We start from the raw sequence: 23,253 nt of genomic DNA, 5'->3' as shown, positions 1-23,253 counted from the left end.
ACCCAGAGGGACGGAGCTTGGCCCTGTGATCGAACATGGACACCACCTTTAAGATGCCAGTTGGATTCCATTTTAACAGATTGTTGCGTCATCACTTGTCTTCACTGACACTCTCCACTTCCCCTGATGAATTTCTATTTTTTGATGGAAGTCTGTGGAAGGAAAGATGGAGTCTATCCAAGAACTCAGTGGGTGCTCACTCAAAACTAAATCAGATTCTTTCAAGTCCTCCAACTCAAACTCAACAAGTCTCTGCCTGCCTGCCTAGAGTTTTATAAGACACACAGAGAGAGAGACTCTTAGTGCAAGATGTGTCTCCAGTTGTTGAGATACAGGACAATGAGAAATGAAGCCTACGCCACAGTGGGCTGGTCTGAGGATGCAAGTGTGCAGTGCCTTGAAATAATATGCTCAGCACCGGGCGATGCCTTTCCTCTGTTCTTGGCCCGTTTTGGTATGATCTCACTCAGTTGTCCCAGCACCCTTTAAGGTAAGCATTGTTGTCTTCAGGTTAAACAATTAGGAAGATTTAGGCTTAGGCCAGGTAAATCATCCAAGGTCTCATAGTCAGTAAGTGCTTGGATAAAGATTGAGTTCCAGGTCAATTTTTATTTCAAAGTGAATAAATAAATTAATGATCATTTTAAAGTAGTGAATCCTGGTTGTTTTGAAACCCAGTTTTAAACCTTGCCCTTCTTGTGACTTTTATCATAGTGTGCTTTGTTGTGTCACGGGGGCGTATTGGACTTAGTCATAAGCTAGTCTCTGTAAGAGAAGGGATAACATGCAAAGCGTTTTCAAAAAATTCTTCAAGGGGCCATGCTCAGTTTCTGAACAAAGTAGATACTCAGGAAATACTTCACCTTTTCCGCCTACATTTACTTTATGACCACACCCAGGCAAAAACCAGCCATCCCTTCCAGGAGCTTCCAGCCTAGCAGAGGTGATGAAGGAATCCATGCGCCATCTGGATGTAGATGTGCAGTAATATGAGGCAGGGACATCTCGGTGGCTCTTGGAGAGCGGCAGCTAACTGGTCCATAGGCTCAGCGGAGGCCTCTCAGGGCAGATGCCCTCAGAACGCATTCCTGGAGCGCCATTAAGATCTAATCAGAGTGGACAGGGCACCATGGGAGAGAGAAATAGAGATATACAGAGGATTCAAACTCAGAGATAAGCACATGATCTGTTTCTAGCATTCCAAGGCATGGGAGTTGATTGCTGCCTTGTAGGTTGAGTGAACCGTTTGGGAAGAGGAGAACAAGGGAAGAGACCAACAAGCAAGGTGATACAGGAACACGGGCGTGGAGTTCAGACAGCCTGCCATCCCCTGCATGAACATGCTTGTGTTAATTCTGATCATTCTGGGAAGGGGGTTGACAAGAAAAGAAGCAGCATAAGCTACATATTAAGAAAGAGTATTAGCCGAACGGTAGCGGGCACACTAAAAGGGGACATGACTGTGATCAGAGAAGGGAAGGAAAACAAGAGCGCTCTCACTGATGCCCGGGAGAGGGAGGACTTGCCAACTGTACACGAGAAGACCATTTTGTATTTCATTTGGAAGTACACACAAATATTTTATTGTTCTTAGAGCACCCCTCCAAATCAGTCTTATTCTCATCGTTAATTTATGAGATTCCCCACAGACTACAGTGTTGAAGGAACCTTCACATTGACCATCCTTGGGTTGCAATGTCCCAGTACATCTCTCAGAGATTTAATTAGAACCGTGTTGAGGCACTTTTTATCTTAACAATCTCTCTGTGGGTAGAGGTAACAGAATAACAGGAATCGATATAAACAGCCTAAGAGGAATACCACAGAAAGAAAAAGATATTATTTTTGCTGATGCACATTTTTTTTATTATTTTGAGAAATCATGAAGATTTCTATTAGGAAATCCTTCTTCCTTGGCATTGTTGGTGCATGCTTAACAAATAGAAGGTCAATATGCTAAAATTTGGTGTCTTTTTCCCCCACACATCAAGTAGATACAAGGCCTTTTGTTTTTCACCCAACTGCTTTGTGTAGGTGATTTGGAGATTTGAAGGTTCTGCCTCCCACACTCGTGGCTCTTTGTGAAGAGGTAATTTTATCTTTGCTCTATTCGATTGAATATTTATAAGTCAGTTTGGCCTCAAAGGAACCTGATCTCTCCCCAAAATACAATTGCCCTGGAAAGCTAAAGTGAGATTTTATTCAATTACCATTTAAGAACTTTGTGAGTTATTTCCATTTTCTTCCCATGAATTTGTTCCCAATACAATCTTAAATTTGTCTAATTTGCTGTGTTATTGCAATTAGTCAATTCTCCCCTAGTTACACAAATAATAGCCTTCTAAGTTTGAGGCTGTAAATCACTCATCCATTAAAAATGCCATTTCCTTGTACTGCAAATTCGATTCATTTAGAAGAGAAAAACCATGCATGGAACAGAATTATGCAATGTCATGGGCACATTAATATTTGGATCAAAATTTTACATTGTGTCAGCCAGTAAACAGTATAAATGGTTCAGATTTGCAATAAATAATTGTCTATTAATACTCTGGCATGCTGTAGCAAATTACAGTCTCAGTTCAGTAAGCACAGCTGTAGGTAGGCGCCAGGGCCTAAGGATGCGAGAGCCACCACTGGATTGCTTTGAGCGGAAAGAGCTCATCACACAGGGATGCAGGGAAGAGAGCTTCCCTGGCAATAGGAACTGTGACTCTCAGCAGATGCCCGTGTTTAGAAACAGGGGGAGGGACCAGTAGGCTCTTACTGTGAATAGAACATTAGACACCAGGACACAGGCTGCATGTAGAGCCTACAGAAAACTTACATGAGAAAGCCAACAAGAGCATCATCCACACGTACTGCATGGGAAAGAAGCTGCAGGGTGTGATGGGCAGAGCTGGGATCTGTATCAGCTGCTAGATGGAGCCACCCAGGGACCATCAGAAAGCCAGACCCTACCCAGAGTCAGCCTATGTTTAGGCATGACTTTGGCTCCCCTCCCCCACCTCCCCTCCTCCCCCCCCCCCCCCCCGCCGCCAGAACCTGTCTCTCTAGCCAGTCGAGGAAATGAAAATTAATACCATTTTCATGGTTTAGAGCGAACCGCTTAAACCCTGTTAGAATGCAAACAAGCTCTTCGTTCACTCGCTATCAGATGGTGCCGCGGGCGTCAGCTTCATTTAAGTGGGGCCCACCAAGCACAGTGAGTTGGAACTCAGGACAGGTAATTTGAAACATGGGCAAAAGGAAAACGTAACGCAATGCCAAAAGACCCGGAGAAAATGCTAGGTGCTGCAGAGGGTCAGGGGGCACGAAAGGGGTTGGGAATTCGTTTCGGCAGTGACAAGCATCTTCCGGGTTTCTCTGTGCAGGCAGTACCACATTACACTGTGCCCGTTTTCCAGATAAGAAAACCAGGGTCCTGCAGTGTTACCGAGCCCGCTCATTCTGTTTACTCAGCCAAGATTATTTAACTTAGCTTGACATTTAGCCCAAAAATATATAGGAAAAATACAACTTACTTATCTTAAATCTCCATTGTCAAATTAATTAATATTATAACCCTTGGCAAATACAAAGTTTTAATAAAATTCTCTATAACAAAAAATCCAATGTCAGTTCAAACTGTGGTTCTTCATTCATATTACTGTATGCCATGTTTTATGTGGCTGATAAAGCAAACAAAAACACTATACTGCCCCCAAATTTAGTATTCATTTGATCTGTTTTGGCACATTGAAAATACAACATGTTAAATAACTCTATAAACCATATTTTATCAAGGATATTGATATTTGAAAAAAAAGGCTAGATATTGATGGGAATTATTTTTTGCTTGAGTAGGATAATATTTCCATCAACATCATAAGTAAAATGTAATGAACACCAGATAGGAATGAGGTCCTACCCTAGGTTTCTACATAAAAAACTTAATTTTGCCTCTCGTTGATGTTGAAAGCCAAGTTGAGTTAAGACGGGAGGGCAGCTGAGGCCGGCTCATTTGAATGGTTTGGGACACTGAAAAATAGTTTTCCTAATTAACAGGGATGCAGTCAATCCTTGGGTCATTTGCTCTCCTGAGCACTGTAAGCTCCCTCCTCGAGCTTGGACCATCGTTCTGGGCTCAAAGCATATCCTTTGCCAACCACAGCTGCTCTTTCTTGAAAACCACCAGGAAATCTTCATGAAAGACCACATAATGACGTCGTCTTCCCCTGCTGGTCCTCTCCCCTCTAATGTCCTTACTATTTTCTACAGATCCCTTACATGCTCCCAAATTTCCTTTCAACTTTTAAAAATTATCCTATTTCCTTTTAATTCAACATTAACGATTTGACACTAGCGGATCACACAACACACACACACACACACACACACACACACACACACACACACACACTCAAATGAACAGGGACCTTAATGAAGTCCTCTGCCATTCATTTATAAAGCTTTTCTCGATTTCACAGACTTGTACTGCTTTAGGGATGAGAAGACCGAAGACCTGACACTACCATTTTCCAGAGACCAATCACATGAGCTTTTTGATACTCATTTTTATTTATCACATTTATATTTATCACCTTGGTATGATGAAAGTGCCTATGACTGTCTTGAAGGCCAACCGTGGCGGTATAAGGCAGGTGGTTCATAAATGATGTTTCTATGTATGCGATCTTCCCACACCTCTTCTACAACACAAAGCTACCTTCTCTCTGCATTTAGGATTACGAGACAGATCGTTCATTTAATTAGTGCAGGTAGCTTTTGGTATTGTGGGCATTTTAGCCACATTTTCCTGCCAGACTGCAGCAGATTGGGTTTCCTCAATCACTGGGTTCTATGAAGTATTTGAAAGCCTGAGCTGAGTCATTGGTTGTCTTTCTTCTATAGGAAGTAGTTGGCAAATCTTTGCTATTAAAATGAATACATTTCTTATCTTTCAGTGGAGGGTGAACTTAGAGTTATTGATGGATATATGTCTGAGAAATTTTGCTGGTGCAATTTCAAATTCCTAAAGATAACCCTATTGTGTTAGTCTCTTCAAATATCTAAATGTTAGGGAAAGTATAGAAGCCACTATCTGTTTATATTTTTCATTTTCTTTTGCTAAATGTGAGCTTGAGACAGGCTGATGACATAAAGGTCTGTCAACTCTTAAAACATTCTCACCTCTTTGTGTTAAAACAACAATAATGATTTGCTTCATGTATGCGCTACACACCAAAGAGATGAGCTAATTGCGTATCTGCTATGAAATAATATCTGTTATTACATGGATAGCTACACATTAACTCCAGCGGAAGAACTAGCAATTACGCAGCGTCACACTAATGTACCTGTGTTATGTTCCGATTGTCATCGGATTAATTCGAGTGACCGCTATAAATCTGCTTCCCATCTTTGCTTCCTTATTCAGGAACTCTCTCTAATACTTTAGAGACTTGGGAAAGTTAATAAAACTATGCGGTCAAAACTTTGAAAATTAAAAAAGAGGCTTGACATGTGATTCTTGGATGCTTTTGGGTTTCATTGCTTCCCCTTTGCTCCATGGACCTAAACAACCCTACAGATACGTCTGTGGAGAGTCGAGGTGAGGTTTGATGTCAATGAATTTGGCTCTTGTCCCCAGCCAGACTTACAGCTTCACAGGGCCTGGGTTTACTCTTAAAAAATAACCGTCCAGTTTTCACCACAAGAACACACAGTAACGGACAGCTCCTGTCCGCTGCGGAAACCGGACTTGCCTCCTAGTTACCCCGTACTTGACTTTTCTACAGTCGGTTTAGTCCTGACCTTCCTCACTCCTTACAAGCCCCGACTCAAGCACAAAGCAACCCCAGCGCAGACCATGAGTGTGCTATCAGCATTTTCATAGTTAACGACAGGGCTACAAAACAGAAAATAACAGCAGGAATCTGAAGCCGGTGCTTTTATTGGACTAACTAACGATATAAATAAAACGGTCCCTGACTGAGCTTCAGAGAATCACTCTCTTTATCAGGCCATAGAAAACATCCAGGAGGGCAATAAATACGGCACATAACAGACAGGCATTAAATGATTAGGCCTGAATTAACACCCTGTTTCTGAGCCCCACTTAGTGTTCCATGGGCCCAATGAAACACTGCAATTCACAAACGCTCAAGGCCCATTTAATTTTTATTTCAAGCTAGTTTGGAAGAGGGGATTACCTATAACTTCTCCCTCTTCCATTGTATAACTCTTGAAGTACAACACCGATCCCGGCTAGATAGCTGATGGGAAAGGAGACCGCAACAGGAGTCGCCGAGTCTACTCAGCCTCCTGCTTCTCAGATGCTGCCATCATCATCATCATCATCATCATCACCATCATCATCACCATCATCACCATCTTTATATTATTATCATTATCATCATCATCATCATCATCATCATCATCATCACCATCATCACCATCATCACCATCATCACCATCTTTATATTATTATCATTATCATCATCATCATTATTATTATCATCATCATTACTATTATTACCATCATCATCATTATTAATTTTATCATTATTATCATCATCATCATTATTATTATTATCATCATTATTAATTTTATCATTATTATTATTATCATCATTGTCATCGTTGTCGTCGTTGTTATTATTATTATTATTATTATTATTATTATTATTATTATATTTTATTATGTTTTTCAAGATGGGGTTCTCTGCATATCCTTGGCTGTCCTGGACTCGCTTTGTAGACCAGGCTGGCCTCGAATTCACAGGGATCCACCTGCCTCTGCCTCCCAAGTGCTGGGATTATAGGTATGTCCCACTGTGCCCGGCTGCCCGGCTGATGTTGTCTTAATTAAATGGAAGCAAACCATTATCTCTGTGAACGTGACAATGTAACCCCAGATGAATAATAACTAATATTGAATTGATTAAAGGAATTTGATTATTTTTGGTAGTATTAGCATTAGAAGACAGCAAGCATTAGCGAAAAAGTTTTCACTTTTTGAATTGTAGCTTTAGCATGTCAATGATCTTAATGAAGTCTGAACTACTAAGTGGATATTAATCTCACTTTGGAGGATAATACATGGAGGCCCCACCCTCCATTATGCCATGTTTTGTATGAATGTATAAGGTGAGTGGGTTTGACTTCAGCCCAGCCAAGGGAGATTAATATTAGCTTGTGCCTTTCCATTTAGACAAAAGCCTTAAAGCACCAAAGATGGCAGCACTGGGCATACTGAGGTGAAAAGGATTGGTAATTTGTGGTCAACCTGTGCTTCTTAGTAAGACCCCCGTCTTGAAGAAAAATAAATAAATAAAAAGAAAAAAGAAATTCAAAGACAGCACTAGAGGGTGGCTTCATAATACTAGCGACGTGTTCGGAAATTTTAGATAAAATATGCAGTCAGATGAAACTGGGTCATAAAACCAACTCTGCATATTTGTGACTTGGAGTGATGTATGAGATGGAGACACATTTGCAAGGCAGGGCTGTGAGCTACGTGCTGTCCCTTCATTTACAGCTTACTATGTCCTATAGACAGTATCATCCCCGGTCTCAAATAAGGAAACTGGGCCTCAAACAACACAATGACTGCCCAGCTTCACGCAAAACTCTGTAAATTTGATTCCCCCACAGTAGATATTCCCGTTAATTCTATGGTCTGACCTCCTGAGAACGCCAAGCCTCAGCAGAAAGTTGACTTAGAAGTCTCTATACTGACCCAAGAAATTAGCCATCACATAGAAGAGGGATATGAATGATTCAGTGTGGTCCCAAAGGGAGGGGGAAACATCCTAAGAGGTTTAACTCTAGGTGAGAGAAGCTTTTGCTAACTTCCCAGGTCGGTAAATACTCTCTCAGGCACCTACACAAAAGACACGAAAGTAGGAGGGCCTTACTGGGAAGAGGTGTCAGTGGAAGCAAAGGAGGATAAGACAGGACAGTAGGAGCAAGAAGGACCCTCTAAAACACCATTATGCAATTGTATGAAACTCTCAAAGAATATATATATATATATATATATATATATATATATATATATATATTTTTTTTTTTTTTTTTTTAAAGAGGAAAAGAAGAAAATGGTGTCCCTGGAGACCCAGGCACAAAGTGAGTTGGGGAGCTGGCTTCTGGGAGGCAGATAAGGCTGCCATCACAGTCTCAGGGTGTGCTTCACAGCATCCACGGAGCCCAGAATCCGTCTCGGAAGCACTAGCTCCCTGCCTAGACTAGAGTGAGAAAGTCCTCCCACGTCTTCCAGAATGTTTTTCTTTATAGTGAAGCTCTCCTAACAGACCAACAAAAATCCTAGCTGTGGACCTGTCCGACAGGACACCAGTAAAGTTGACCCTTCCCATCAGAGCACTTTCAGATCACAAAATGACTATAATTCTCATTTACGTGCGCGCTTACGGGCCTTCACTGGAACATGTACATACTTTTTTTCCACAAGGCAATCTCACTTTTTAAAAGGCTTGGCCCTTGAGTTCACTGTAGAGAAGTTATGTGATTTTTGTGCGAATTTACTTTTGTACTGGGAATTGAACCCAGAGGTCTTGAATATGTTGGGCAAATGCTCTACCATTAAGTGTCAGCTTTAACCCAATAACACTGCCTTTTAAAAAGATGAGCTCTCACTGGTGGCTGGAGAGATGGCTCAGCAGTTAAGGTCGCTGGGTTCCTTTCCAAAGGACCTGGGCGTCAATACCCAGCAACCACATGGCTGCTCACAAACACCTACAACTCCAGTCCCAAGGAATCCAGTGCCCTCTTCTGGCTTATGAGGACAATATATGGATGGATGTAGTATATATAGACACATTCAGGCAAACATTCATACACATATAAGTAAATAAATAAATAAATAAATAAAATCTCAAGAACAGGACTGCCACTCAAAAATTTACTCATAATAATTATTAATTACACTAACCTCAGTGTTTCCGGTTCTCCCTGAATTATGACTGGATGCTCAGTAGGCAGGAATTATCTATTTCATTTTTCATATGATATCCTTATACATTGCCAGCACCCAATAAATCAAGTAAAAATATTTTGGCACTCAGATTACATGGTAATAATTACCTCTTTTTCTATGTGTAAATTTTTCCCCCTGAAGTTTTAGGCTTTGAAAATAGGTCTTTGTTTATTTCACAGGGTTAATAAGATGATTTAAGTGAGTATGAGTTGAGTGATGAAGGTTTTGTTTCATGGCTAACGGAGCTTCCACAGAGTTCCAAAGATGGTTAAAAATGGCGGCATTTGTCCATGGTTACAATTTTAACAAAACCAAAAAGGACACTCAGCTCCTCTGATCTAGACTCAATACCCGGCTTCTGTTGAGCTTCGCTTGTTGGTATGAATGAAGTCAGATTTATTTCTTTGCGTCATCAATTAGAACCAGAATGCGTCTTTGGACTTGAGTCGTCCTGTACTGACTGCTCAGCAAACCCCAGCTTCACGCAATCTGCTGGGTGCCTGAGCATGTCTCCGTGTGTGTATGCATGCATGCATGTGTGCCGGTCCCTGCAGAGGCCAGCGGTGTAGGCGCTCCCTGGAGCCAGAGTTACAAGCAATTATGAGCTACCTGATGTGGATGTTGGGAATCTAACTCGGGCTCTCTGGAAAAGGAGGAAGCATTTTAATGGCTCCTCCCCGACACCCAACCATGTTTGTTTTTTTTGTTGTTTGTTTGTTTTGTTTTTTTGACACTTTGAAGGCATGACTTCAGCTTTAGTAATAAACACCGAACAAACAAAACTCAAAAGAAAATAATGGACTATAAGAGAATTTCCACTAACAAGAGAAGTAACATGATTTTAATATAAAAAAAAAAGTGGCCTCCTTTAAAATGGTGACGCATCTGCATGTTAGTTTACAGTAAAGGGCTATCTAATAAAGAGATCAAATTCACCGTTTTAAAATGATTGCTCATCTGCTATGAGAATTGTAATACTTTACATAATTGCTATAGAAAAGAAATGGTGTAAAAGTGTGAATTGTACTAAAAACCAAGACAAGCAAACAAGCAGAGCGATAGTGGCCTACAAACGTTAACCACCACCACCAGTCAGGACCAACCAGGATGGCAGGCTCTCATGCCGATTGGGTCACTTTCTGTCATTCATTGGTAAGACCCGCCCTTCTCCGGTAGCCTTATATAAGCTCGGCCCTCTTGCTGCGGCACAGCGCTGAGCTGCAAAGCTGTGTCCAGAACCACACTGCACCTTCAGTTCCCGAGTTTTGTTCTAAACCCTTCTTGCTTGAGCCTCACAAACGTGCTTTCCTCTTGACTTGCATTTTGCCAAACTAAAATTGTCTAGGAAACTGTTTTTCCCAGATTTTCTAGTGTTCTAACCTAATCTTAGAGGAGCTGCCCATGAAAGCAAGCTTCCCTCGTGACAGATCGCAGGTCTAGTTGCTGGGCCCCTGGGGCTTTTGTGATTTTGAGCATGTCTGTCTACCGACAGTATTTACTCACCTGCTTACCATCCATCCATCCGTCGTCTCTCCTCCTCACAGATGTCTGTTTCAGGAGAGATTATTATTATTTTTGTCTTTTTTTACATCACAATCCCTTGTGCTGATGGTAAGTCCCAGGTTATTGTAAGAAACACCATGAATAATTGTTGAATGACCAGGTAAATTGTTACAAATAGAAAAGGTCTCCTTCACCACCAAAGCATTTAGTCAGAATAGCACTGTTTTCCTTCTCCTACTGAAAGCTTAACAATTGTTCTAAACTCTCACAGTAAAAATCTCACCAGCTAGGTCCTTAGCGATATTAATTCCTTAGCCCTCTTACCACTGTTGTCAGGGCCTGAGGCGAGACCAAACACAACTGAGGTTTGCAAAAAAAAAATATATTTTTAATATAATTTTAAAATATACTCACTAGGGGAAGGCTCATAAAATCCAGCTTCAGCCACAATCTGGGCTATGGGCTGCCAAGCGCTGCATAAATAAATCATAGAGTCATTTTGGCATCCTGTGGGCCAGGAGGAATATCTTCCTCGGTAGATTTAAAGAGACACGGTTCTGAAAGAGACGAGAGCAAGTGAGTGATTAAATAGGCCCTCCTTTGTTGTTATTTGGAATTTGGAAGGGACCTTGAAGTGGTAAATTGCACATTTTACCCAAGGCAGATTCTCTTTTTCCTCTCTAATTGGAATCCACCATAGAGTTGAAAGAATCCATTCCAATATTCGCAGACACCTCTCCCCTGACTTTGCAACTACCAATACAACTTGGAAAAGGACAATTCCAGTGACTGGAAGAACAGATTAGTAGACTTGTAACCACGTATGTGTAAACCTAGGTAAGTCAGAGGTCTTGCTCAGTGAGTAGAGGGTAACCGTGACCAAGGATAGCTGAGTTTCATCAGTGATGTAGAAATTTGCAGAGGTGCTGGCAAGTTGCCATTGATGGTCCAGAGTGAGCCCATCTTCCCCTTCTTGCATTCATACATTGACGTGCAAACAGACAGACAGACAGACAGACAGACAGACACACACACACACACACACACACACACACACACACACACACACACACACACCTTTTCCCATGGTTTGCTCTCTCCAGCTAAACTAACTAATCTACAACTGGCTTTCAGAAAGTCTTTGGGATAAAGAATACTGAGGAAAAATGATGGGTCTGTGTCCTGTGGTTTTAGACCCAGGCCAGGAATCAGATCCCTTCTCTTGACCTCCAAAGAGGAAAGGAAAGCAACTCCAAGGCTTGCAGAAAGTTGTTTCAAGCCTGCTCATAAGAAGCGTCCATGTGACAGTAAGTGAAGGCCAGTGGAGGCAAAAATTGCCAGATCGTGTGCTCTCCAAACTGTTAAGATACAGTGCCAGTGATATGCAATTATGCACAAAGCCCAAGAGCTCGGAGAGGTGCTGCAAGACTTTATATAAGAGGTATGTGTAGACTTGCACACAGTGCAGATATGCCAGGCAGGACTACTGCGCCCCTCAGATTTCTGCGTACACAAGTGCACACGTGTGCAGATGTGTGAACACACAGTAATCTGCCAGCAACAGCTCCTGGGATAGGATCTCACCATGTAGTCCAGACTGTTCTTGAACTCCTGATCCCCCTGCCTCAGCCTATTCCAAACCCTTTTTCCACTGGTTCCCTTTTTAGTTGCCTTGTCTTTCACGTAAGTGACCAGAAATTTAAATTGATATTTGGGTCCTTTTGTGCATTGCATTCACTATAATACTTATCTTATTTCTTATCTGCCTCCATCAGCAGCTGAGAGCCCCTATTTGGATTATTAACCAGCTAGTTTACCCAAGAGAAGAGGTCATTAGCTTCTGACATTACTCAGGGGTGTCAGGAGACACGGGCATCAGGTCTTTCCACTTAATTCCATCTTTAATTTAATCTCTAGATTTTCTTTTCAGTATTCGCTGTTGGTTGGCTTCCACTTAAAACCACATTTAAAAGAATCTGTTCGTAGTGGCGCTACTTTTTTTTTTTTTTTTTGTAACTACTCAATGCCCAATGCAATGACTGCAACCTGCCGGATTCCACAGTCATGGATTTCCTTCTTCATCTAGCTCAAAAGGTCCCAAAACCTAGAAACAGCGAAAAAGATTCCAGGCAGTTACAGGTTAAAGATCATTTGCATAAATTAGCAAGTTTTTGCAAATGAATTCATCTAGTGAGAAGTAAGACACGGGACACTGCATTTTAATAATTGACATTCCACATGAAATGCAATGTTCTTAAGGGGGAAATTGAGCTCCAGGTTGCTATTAGAACCAGTGGAGCAGCACGAGTGGGAAGAAATGCCATCCCCATCCTGTGTGATGTGAGTTACGCTCCTGAATAACAACTACCCGGTTCTGACGGGCTTCTTTTAATAACGGCGTGAGCGCGTGCGGGACAAGAGGGGCATCCAAGAGCCTACTCATAGGCGGGATAGCACAGGAAATGAAAAGAACCGCCTCCAGGAAGCCGCCTTCACAAGCGAGTCTTCACGTGCTCTCCTCCCAAAATAATCTTCTATTTTCCATTCGACTTGGCAGCAGCCATCCCCTTCCTTTTCAATTTCAGAAAACACTGAGAAGATTATTTAAATATATACAGAGTGAGGACAAAAACTTTTAAATAGCACAATGTGGAGGCTGTCTCTCATAATGTGACTAAGTCACAAATAAAGATAAGTGGGCCCTCTTGCTGCCTCCTCCTGGCTTAATTTGCTTAAGAACAGGCCCCACATTGCTAACAGGGGCTGAGAGTGCCAGATGAATGCCTCTCTCCGGAAGGTGTTGGCCGGTCAGTCAAAGTCAGAGTAAGCAGCCTGTCGGAGGTACAAACTGCTCACAATTGCAGTCTGAGAGCTGGAAACAAGTCCATCCATAATGGTGTTTCCTGGCATAATTTATAATTAACATAAAATGAATTAAATCACTCACTTGATAGACTTTTTTTCCCCCCAAGTTCATGTAGAGTAAGTGTGTCATATCAATTAATTCTCAATGAACTGCAGCAGCCAATAAAATTTCTCTGAGACACTGGTAATAGTCCAAGATATTGATGGAGTATCATCATTAATATGAGCGTGAGACTCACATCACATACAGAGAACAACCAGAGAGAATTCCTTCCTCGGAAAGGCAGCCTGGTTACTGCCAGATGCCTCTTGTTGTTTCCAATTTGCTAAGTTTTGCCTCTTCTCCTGTTCACACTGACATCCTTTTAATTTTGCCACACAACAAAATTGCCTGCTACCGCTGCCTATTTCACGCGGCCTTTCACCCGAAAAAGCTAATACTTGTGAGGAAGTTGAATAGATTTAAATAACGAATGGCCATGAATAATTGGCATATACAACCTGATGCGAACAGATTGCTGGCCTGCAGAATTCGAACTGAAATTTTTGGACCGCGTTCTTGTTTGTGTTTCACCATCTTAGCCAGTTGGTTTGTTATTATGCAGACAAAGCCCAGATGCCCCCACGGAACTTTGTTGGCCATAAATGATTTTATGACATAGAAACCAGCAGCCACTGGATTGGTCACTTCTAAGGTTGTGTTCAATGACACTTTTAGCTTCTCTTGACAGAGATGTTCATGGTTTTTGCACACATTTTTTTTTCTTTCCCTTAGAGGGTAGTGGTTGATCCTCGGGCTTGCCACTTGTGAGAGTTGAGAGGCCAGCCTTTGTCTAAGCCTCAGTCTGCACGCTTCCAGCAATATGAAATGAAGGGGTCCTGACGAGCCAGTTGGTGTGTGTAATCAGTTGCCGTGGCTCTTCTCCCAATAAAGGGTGTGTTCAGACACTGCTTATTTATAGACCAATAAAGAGAACATTCCACTGTTCTTTTCAGCAAGCCGAGGATGAATAGCTCTTCCGTTTCTAACAGTTAATGCTCACAGACACAAAAGCAACTGTTCTGAACATCAAGCCAACATTTCGCCCTCCCCACACCCCCCATGGAGGGAGAAATCCTTGAGCTTGAAACAATGGAAGGTTAGATATGATCTTTCCCATTTTAGGACTGCTTCCCTGCAACTTGCCCTCCTTGACGGAGAGGCACTCTGGGCTTCATTTGGTTGCAGGCGAGGCATCCACGTGTGTGCTGCCACAATTTCTCTGTGGCCCTGGAGTTCAGGGTTCCTCGGAATGAACCTCAGCTCCGCAGACAAAAAAAAAAAAAAAAAAAAAAAAAAAAGAAAAAAAAAGCCAATGCCGATGCCCGCCACAGAGGCTGTGTCTGCTGCTTTGAGCTGTTCCTCCTCGTATGCATGCAGCAAACACTTCCTATTTTCACATTCTAGAGCAAGGAAGAACATAAATTATTCCTAATTCTTGATTCTATGATGAAGTAGCCATCTGGTCTGATAGTACAGTGACAATGACATAGGAGTTAACACTCCATGCTTGGTCTACTGCACAGAAAAGGACAATAGGACATATTTTAAAATGTCAGCCGCCATCAGAACAATATTTGAGAAAGTTTACACTTATGAAAATAAATAGTATTGAAGATACATCATGATGCAAATCTAATCACGGCTGCTGGACGGCTGAATTAAATTAAGAATAAATTTGAATGTTTCTAATTAAATATGTGTTACTCTCCTTCCTGCTATGTTTGCCTCATCTGTGAGAAGCACCATTAACATAGTACTTTGGGGCAGATGTGTTGCAAACAAGGTTGGACTGTTTGCCTCAACTCATGTATATTGAATTCTTGGCTATAGATACACGATAAATTTAGATATTTCTAGACAGTTAGTAAAAAAAAAATAGTGCTAAACATTATATTTGTATTTATCACTAGAGAAGGTGTATATACCATCAGTGTGAAGGTTGTTAAAAAATAATAAGAGCATAAGATTAAGGTATAGAGGGTAATAAAAATTGCATTTATTATCTTATTTGTAAGACTGGGTATTGCTCACAAATGCTAGGTGAGTAGTCTACCACTAAAGTATACCTCCGGATTCTGAAAGATTCCTTTCTTAAAATGGTCATCAATTAAACCATGAGTTTTATTTTGTTTTGTCTTGTCTTAACAAACATTGACTGAATACTTCTAACGTCAAACAGTGAATTTGGATCTGTGACGGTTCTTGGTTGACTTCTTGACTGCATTAAGAGATGTCTTACCAAGACTGGTCAAATGTACCTATGTGCCTGTGTGTCAGAGAGGATTGGCATGTCTGACAGTGACTGGGTTGAGGGAAAGGAGAGAGAGCAGTTCTGAATGTGGGTGATACCTTTCAATTGCCCAGCAGCCTGAATCAAAGGGGATAGAGTAGGAAGGCAGCATGTGCCCACCTTCACACTTTGCTTCTGAGTACTTCTACCAGTGTTACTTCCATTGTCATGTGGCCAAATGACATCAGATTCCAGCTTCTTTGGCCTCACAACAGGAACTCACTATTAATGACATTTATCAAAGGTCTAGGCCCGCATGCTGGGCTGGGACTGTTGAGGTACCCAGTTTCCTGGATTGAGCAAGCATTTCTACAAAACGCAATCCTTCCCTGTTGAGATATGCAACCCCTATTACCTAAGCCAATCCAGTAAATCTTCTTTTGTGGTATATGTGGGTGCATTCCTTTGGTTCTGTTCCTTTGGAGAACTCCAAGGCCTCCTTAAAGCTTGGGAGAGGAGAACAAGACATATCTGATAGTCCCAATGTAACTGAAGGGCTAGACTTGGGTAGGAATAATTTCTATCCACACAAAGAGATTGCCTATGCATCCTAGAGGCCGTGTCTTCCCTGCCACAGCGGTGTACAGCTTCAGGGATTGACTTAACCGGAGATGTTAAGGGAATGAAGAAAGGACAGACACATGGACACAAAGAAGCTCGAATCAGAGGTCTAGGCCCTCTGATGAAGAAGCTGCAGCCCCTGTCCATCCCCAAGAAGCGCAGGGAACAGTGTCTGTAGAGGAACAATCTTTAGACACCTGTGAGAAGAAAGCCACTACGGACATTTTCAGCACACACTATTAACATCTGCCCCCAGAGCAGAGCAAGGCCTTGCCAGCCCTCTGAACCTCACCTGGGGAAGGTGTTGCAAGTCCTATGGGTCTCAGACACTGAGGTCCCTGACATGGCTGTGCCCATGTCAACAACACACATCCACTCAGGACCTCACTTATTCCCTACACTCTAGCACTGCTTTGGGAAGCCAGACAAAGTACCCTCAGGGTTACAGAGTGTTGGGTGAGGCAAGTGGGGGTGGGGGTGGGGGAGGCAGCAGCGCTGTTCAGCGAGTGCTGTGGGTATGTAATGTAATATGGGTAATGTAAAGAATGAATGGTGTATAGGGACAAAATCCAGAGGATGAGGGAAAAAATTAGCTATGGCCCAAGGAGGCAAAACTAAGAGATGTAGCTTCTTTCTTAGGATACAGCAATGGGATCTGATCACGATAACTCTTGCCTCCAAATCTCAACAGAGGACAACTTTAAGTGGGGGTTGATCCTTTAATTTCTAACAGATTCATAATATTGTCCAGAATATCTCAGCACAAGGTGGCTGAATCCCAGATGCTAGAAAATGGCCGTTTCTCTTCTTTAAGAAGTGAAAGGCACATAACCAAAGGATGATTATTGAGCATCTGTTCTGTGCCACAGACAGATCGAATTCACTGTTCACAAGGCTGTCCCACTGCTTCTCTGTAATCGGAATGTTTCCATTTTCTTTCCAAGTGAGTATGGGCTTATTGTCACCCAGTTTCCCAAGCCTGAAACCTGGAAGTTATCCCAACTCACTTACAACTTTCCCACTCCCACCAGCAATCGTTCAATTTCCTTGGCCTCTATTGCCAAGTATTTGATCCCTAAATACTAACGTCGGCGTCTCTGGACGGCATTACTGCAATCGCTTCTCCGTTGTTTCCAAAATGACACTCTTTTCCTCCACTATCAGGAAACAAACCCCACAGAGACTTTGCATCGACTTTAGAAGCGCTCTCCCCAACTCCATCTTCCATCACTCCAATGATCAGAGGCACCAAAGATAGCAATGATAGCCAATGAATTGAACTCCCACTCTATCTCCCCAAAATGTAAGCTTCTATTGGAATCTCCCTTTAAAAAAATTTTTTTTCTCACATCTATGTAACCTATAGGATCTGTTGCTTCTCTCCTAGAAATTGACCCAAAGATAAACTAAGCACTTGGCCTTCCCAAAAGACCTTCAGTCTTTTGCAAGAACTGAAGTGCTGAGCAAAGCCCTAGGTTCCAGTCTGTCTCCCTCTCAAGTTTTTATCCTCCACGGTTGATGCCCTTACATAGTTCTTTGCCTAGGATCTTTGCTCTCTGGCTCTTGGCCAGCCCATTGGCATCCTTTTTTTTTTCCAACACAAAGAAGAGATTCATTTAATAGTCTTATTCATGTCTGAGAAAAGCATTCTCATTCTATTGTCTTTGTGAACAATGCCCCTCATGCCTAGCTTCCTTTTGGAGGGCAGAGATTTGCAAATTCCTCAGAAGACTGAAAGAATTCTGGTGCCCGGCACTGTGTGTGATCTCATTCAGGTGAAACCCCACTTCCTGCCTATGTGGAATATGTCACTGGCCCCTTGCCATCTAAATAATAAAACAATGTCTTAACAAAAAAATTCTTAGTTCCACACAAGTCCTCTGTAAACAATTTGGGGGAGACAGTTATTTTAGTAAGCAAAGCTCTGTTTCACTTTTAGATGTATAAGTAAGGATGTTACAGTACCACTAATCAAAAAATTAAAAATAAAATTAGTGACATTGGTTCTATTTATATCTATACTAAATGAGGCACATGGAATTTGCATATTCCTGAACATTCCCTGAGACAGAGGTATTTAGCATTCAATGAAGACCCAGGGATTCCTAAACTGCTGAGCTGACCACAAGTAGAAACATTCGAGTCAGTATGCAACACTGACCTTTGTTTCTCTTGCCATGATACAAAGAAAAGTGTGTATTGAAATAATGAAGCTAAAAGAAATAAGGAGACTGGATCTCTGTGTCAAGTCATGGGAGGCAGCTACCCTGAAGACTTCGCTAACTCACAATGGAACTAAACAAGAAACTAAGTCAACGGGGTTTAGGATTTTGATTTTTTTACATCAAACCCCACACTGTATCTAATTGTGTATTCTATTATTTTAGATTCCAATACCTGTAGAATGTTAAACAAGAGTTTAAATTTGATATGGGTATTTGCATATAGAATCATCTCAAATGATATCAGTTCTTATAAAGATTCATTTCACCTTCTCTGAAGACACTAAAGGCATGAGGAATACTGACAAGGAGGCAGAGAGCTTTGAATGTCAGTGTGTTATTTAGGTTCCTGTGAGCTTCTGTCATGGCAGGTTAGGAAGCTGGGCTCACTCCAAAAGGACATACATTGCAGCAAATCGACAGAAGCCTTAAATACAGGTTTTGCAAAACGATTCCTTTAATATTTATTTTGTATCGAAGAAAGCAGGTCAAAGAAGACTTAGGATGCACTTATCTGACACAGCTGCTCGGTGCACGTCTGTTCACTTTCGGAAAATAGACTCTGCATTGAAAAGATGGTTTTCCTTTCTGCAGTGGGTAATGTTCTCCATCTTCACACAGTCTCAGCAAACTCATGATCTTCCAAGAAGGACTGAACTCCAACATCTTTCTTCTCCTTGTTGCTCCATCATTAATCGCCAACAAACTTAAAAGCCACTTGTGTCCCACCCTCTACATTAGACTTATATTACTAGACCAACTAGATAAAAATAATTTCCAGAATATTCTATGGCTTTTACAAAAGATAAGCTTTTTTTCACCTACCCTTTCTGATCCTTGGCTCTTTGAGATAGCCTCACATTTGATAGCCCAGGCTGTCTTGAAACTCATTCGGTAGCCCAGGCTGGCCTCCAACTCACAGCATTCCTCCTGCCTCAGTCTCCTCAGTACTGGGATGACAAGCATGAGCCACTGTACCTGGCTTGAAAATAAACTCTTATGTACGTGACTTAAATTGTATTTTGTTACTGTGTGTTGGATAATAAGACAAAGGTGAGGTGGGAAAAAGAAGAGCGATTTCACTAGGAAAATCGAAGCTGAAAATTGTCACTGCAATTAAATACTACATTTGGCTCTGAGTTTCCTAACGGTCAAGGAAAGGGGGAAGCCCAGCGAATTTTATGGCTTTGCTTAAATTTTGGCAAGAACAATGTTAACAAAGAGAGTTATGAACTGTTTGAATTGTCAAATAATAGTTTGCACTTTGAGGGGCATAGCACCTTGCCTAGTTGAACGAGTTCTCGACAGTTTACCCCATTAAACAAAACCAATTTACCAGTTGAGTAGAATTATTTCATACTGCAGGTACTTTTTGAGTGCTGGTGAGAAGAAAACTGCCAGTTTATCAGATGGGTTGGTAGCTTTTCTTATCACCGTGACAAACCGTCGCAAAGCAACCTTCAGGAGGAAGCTTGCGTCCCGAGGCTTCAGTGCACAGCCTTTGGGTCTACTGATTCTTGGTTCACAGTGAAAGCTGAATAGGGAAGGGATGTGTTAGAGCAAAGCCTGGAAGAACCGCTAATGTCCTCCAGCAGAACAGTGTGGACGGCATACAGAGCTGTCTCCGAGCCTTCCCGGAGCACCTGGCGGCCTGTGGAGCGGAGGCCTCGGACATAGGGCAAGTGCGTGCAGGCTTCCACCATCCCAGGAGGCCTCCTGAGAAAGGCCCTCTGGGTGTGTGTGTGTTCGAGGCCTGTGGGCAGAAGTGCCTTGCGCTGATGGCACACACATGAAGAGCTTTGGGGGACTGAAGGAAAGTGTGGGCAGCGATGATCCTGGTGTTTATGGGTCTTCTCAGTTTGGACCTGGACGGGGCGGGGTTTGTTTAACAGCCGTGTGTGCATGAGGTTCTGGATTTGATTACGACGTAACACAAAAAGTAATGACGATTAAAAAAAAATAAGGCTCAGAGGGACCTCCTGAGCTGACACACCACCCCTCAGACCATACATACCCCCTAGCCACCTTCTACCTCCAGCTTGGCCACGCCCTTCAAAAACTGCAACACCAGCTGGGCACCAATCTATCAAATATGAGCCTTTTGGGAGAAAATAATGGACTTTGCTGTTAATGAAACATTCTCTGCCCACGTGGGCAATTAGATTTGAAGATCTTTATTGACCATATTGTCCGTCTGCTTTTTCATTCTACTTTTCATGGGGTTGTTACAAGCAATTACCGAACTTCCTCTGAAGCCGGCTCGTTCTTCATGCTAATGTTTGCAAATCCAAGATTCCGTTATTCAGTCGCCTAATCCCACAGCCAACAGGGTCTATTTCAACACACTGTGCTTCCCCATGTGTGATTAATGCTTGGGCCCAGCCTAAATGACAAGCACGGGGATGCCGAGGCCCACCCATGATGCCGACCGTGTCTCTGTCCTGTTCTAACCCGGAGGCCTCTGCTTTACCGCTGCTAATCCAGGTCTGCTGTGGCCACAGTGGATTTGCTGCTTACCTTTCCCTGCTCCCCGTGTCCTCTAAAGGCCAGGAGGTAAGTCACGGCTACCTGATGTGTCTCTTAGTTCCAGTACGAATGAAGGCAATCCATGTGAGACTCTGCCCGGGAGAGTTATCCGGATCCTCACTTTTGTGCGCTCCCCCTTCTATAGCTTACCTGGGGCGGGGGGCGGGGTGTAAGAACAGAAGCTATAGGGAATATGGGCGAACAAAGAACCTGAGACAGACTGACAAGCAGCGGGCTCCTAGGTAGAGGTAGGAGGAAGCAATACCAGTCAGGCACTGAGGAGAGGAAGTGGAGGCACAATGGTGTCTCATATGATCTTGCGGGTGTGGTTTGGAGCTGGAATGTCTTTCCAGAGATGCCGCTGAGTTTGCTCGGGACATTTGAGCAAGAGGGCCGAGCTCGCTAACTACTTTTATTGTCCAGGCTTAGATGTGGGCACGCAACCCTGGGCAAGGCAGCTTCCACTGGGGCCAAAGGCAAATCCCCAGGAGAGTGTCAGGTCCGAATTGCCAATGGGCAACCGTCGTAACAGCTTTGAGAATGACACCTCGATTCAAGATGGGAAATCTGGGTCACACACACCACAGTCCACTGCACCCTTGTGCCTCATCCTCTTGTCCCCATCATTCATTATAGACAATTAAACGTAGCTTCAGACATGCTAAGGAGAGGGGTATGCTTAGTGGGGGAACCAGCCGAGGGAATCTTGATGCAGACCATCAAAAGGACTACTGAATAAATACACTCACGACTGTCCTTTAAAAGCAGTGCCAGCGAAATGACACCAGGTGACTATTGTAAGCTATTAGATCTATTATTTAAAGCGGCATCCACGGGGTAATGGCCATTATTTTGTACATGGCATGGTAATAATTAAGCTACCTGAAGCCTGCCCATTGGAGCTTTTCCAATCTGGAGTGGAGTTTTGAAACTGGCTGTCTTCGGGATGTGTAAAGAGCCTTTTCCTTTTCTTCTCCTAACTGTGATAGATAGAATGTGGCTTATTTGTAGTTGATATTCAGAAAGTGTTTCCGTCATAAAGCTCAGTAGATTTTATTTTGAAGATAAAAGAAGAAATATGGAAAATAATAAACTCAAATGCCTGTAGAAAAGGTTTTTTTAATTTTCATAATTGAAAATTTCAAACCAAAATTATCTTAGCCCTAATGATCTTACTTTGAAAGACAAATCTCTAAATTTCCCTTGTCTTATTTACAGTAAACCTAGATGACCCAATACCATTTCAGCAGAAACGTGGTCTACTTAACGATCACATTTTCTTAATATTTTCTCCCGTCTATTTTTATGTTACCCAGGTAAGAGTACAGAATATTAAAATCCCACGACCGTATTTTGGTGCTGATGGTGCATTTTCACATTTTATGGTCTTTCTTGAGCTGTTTGATTGAACGGCAGGCAGCCTGCTATTTAATCAAGAGCCATGTGTTATTCTATATAAGTGAACTGTATTATAAAAGCGAATGTAAAATTAATTCCAGGATATATATGTTTAATTACACAGCCTCGTGTTACATGGCTGAATCAAATCACCCATTGCCTCTTAATAGCTCTGAAAAGTTTGGAATTAATTTAAGCAATGGAGCCCGAGATGTTTTTAAAGAGGCTTTCTCAGATCATAAGTCAGTGCCTCAAGTTAGGTCCTTTGTGGGTTTCGTGATTGAGCCCCTGGGCTGGGAAGGCAAAGACTATTACATTTACCTAGTGTTTTCCATGTGCCAAGCAATGGGATAGATGGCTTCATCGTATCCCAAAACCTAATAGAATTCCATAAGGTGAGTTTAGTCATTCCTATTTTATAGATGAATTTTTTTAAAAAAAATCAAGAATAAGTTATGTGGGGAGCCCAGGACATAGCTCAGTCAGTGAGGATCTCACTGTGCAAGCCCATATTTAAAGAAAGGAAAGACAGGAAAAAGCCCGGCACGGTGCTGCATGTTCATAACTCCGGCTCTGCAGAGGCAGGAGCAGGAGGGTTCCTAGTCTCACTGTTCACTCAGGCTAGCCTATTGGTGAGTTCTAGGCCAAGTGGGAGATCCTGCCTTAAAACACACAGTAGACAGCATCCGAGGAATGACGCCTGAGGTAGACCTTTGGACTCATTCACGTAGCCAGTGCTAAAATGACATGGTGAGGAATGGGATGTTTAATAAGCAGGAAGCAAAAAGAAAAGGGGGTCACCAAAAACTTTACTAACTAGAGAAGTGATCCCGGCTAATGCTTTTTTAAACAAAGGACAAAGACT

At 42.3% G+C, this 23,253-nt stretch overlaps 1 long non-coding RNA gene across 3 annotated transcripts in view; it reads right to left on the bottom strand.

The window, feature by feature from the left end:
- LOC311606638 overlaps positions 1-23,253 on the bottom strand; it is a 168,900-nt gene that overhangs the window by 57,669 nt on the left and 87,978 nt on the right. For all 3 annotated transcript variants that reach the window (XR_014782378.1, XR_014782379.1, XR_014782380.1), the window contains one exon: positions 10,898-11,040. This is a non-coding gene — a long non-coding RNA (uncharacterized lncRNA). The remainder of the gene's footprint in view (positions 1-10,897; positions 11,041-23,253) is intronic.

The sequence above is a fragment of the Acomys minous genome (genome assembly GCF_964271855.1).
Source record: "Acomys minous genome assembly, chromosome: 10".
NCBI lineage: Eukaryota > Metazoa > Chordata > Mammalia > Rodentia > Muridae > Acomys > Acomys minous.
Note: the sequence above shows the minus strand (reverse complement) of the source record. Positions and strands in the feature narration are given on the sequence as shown.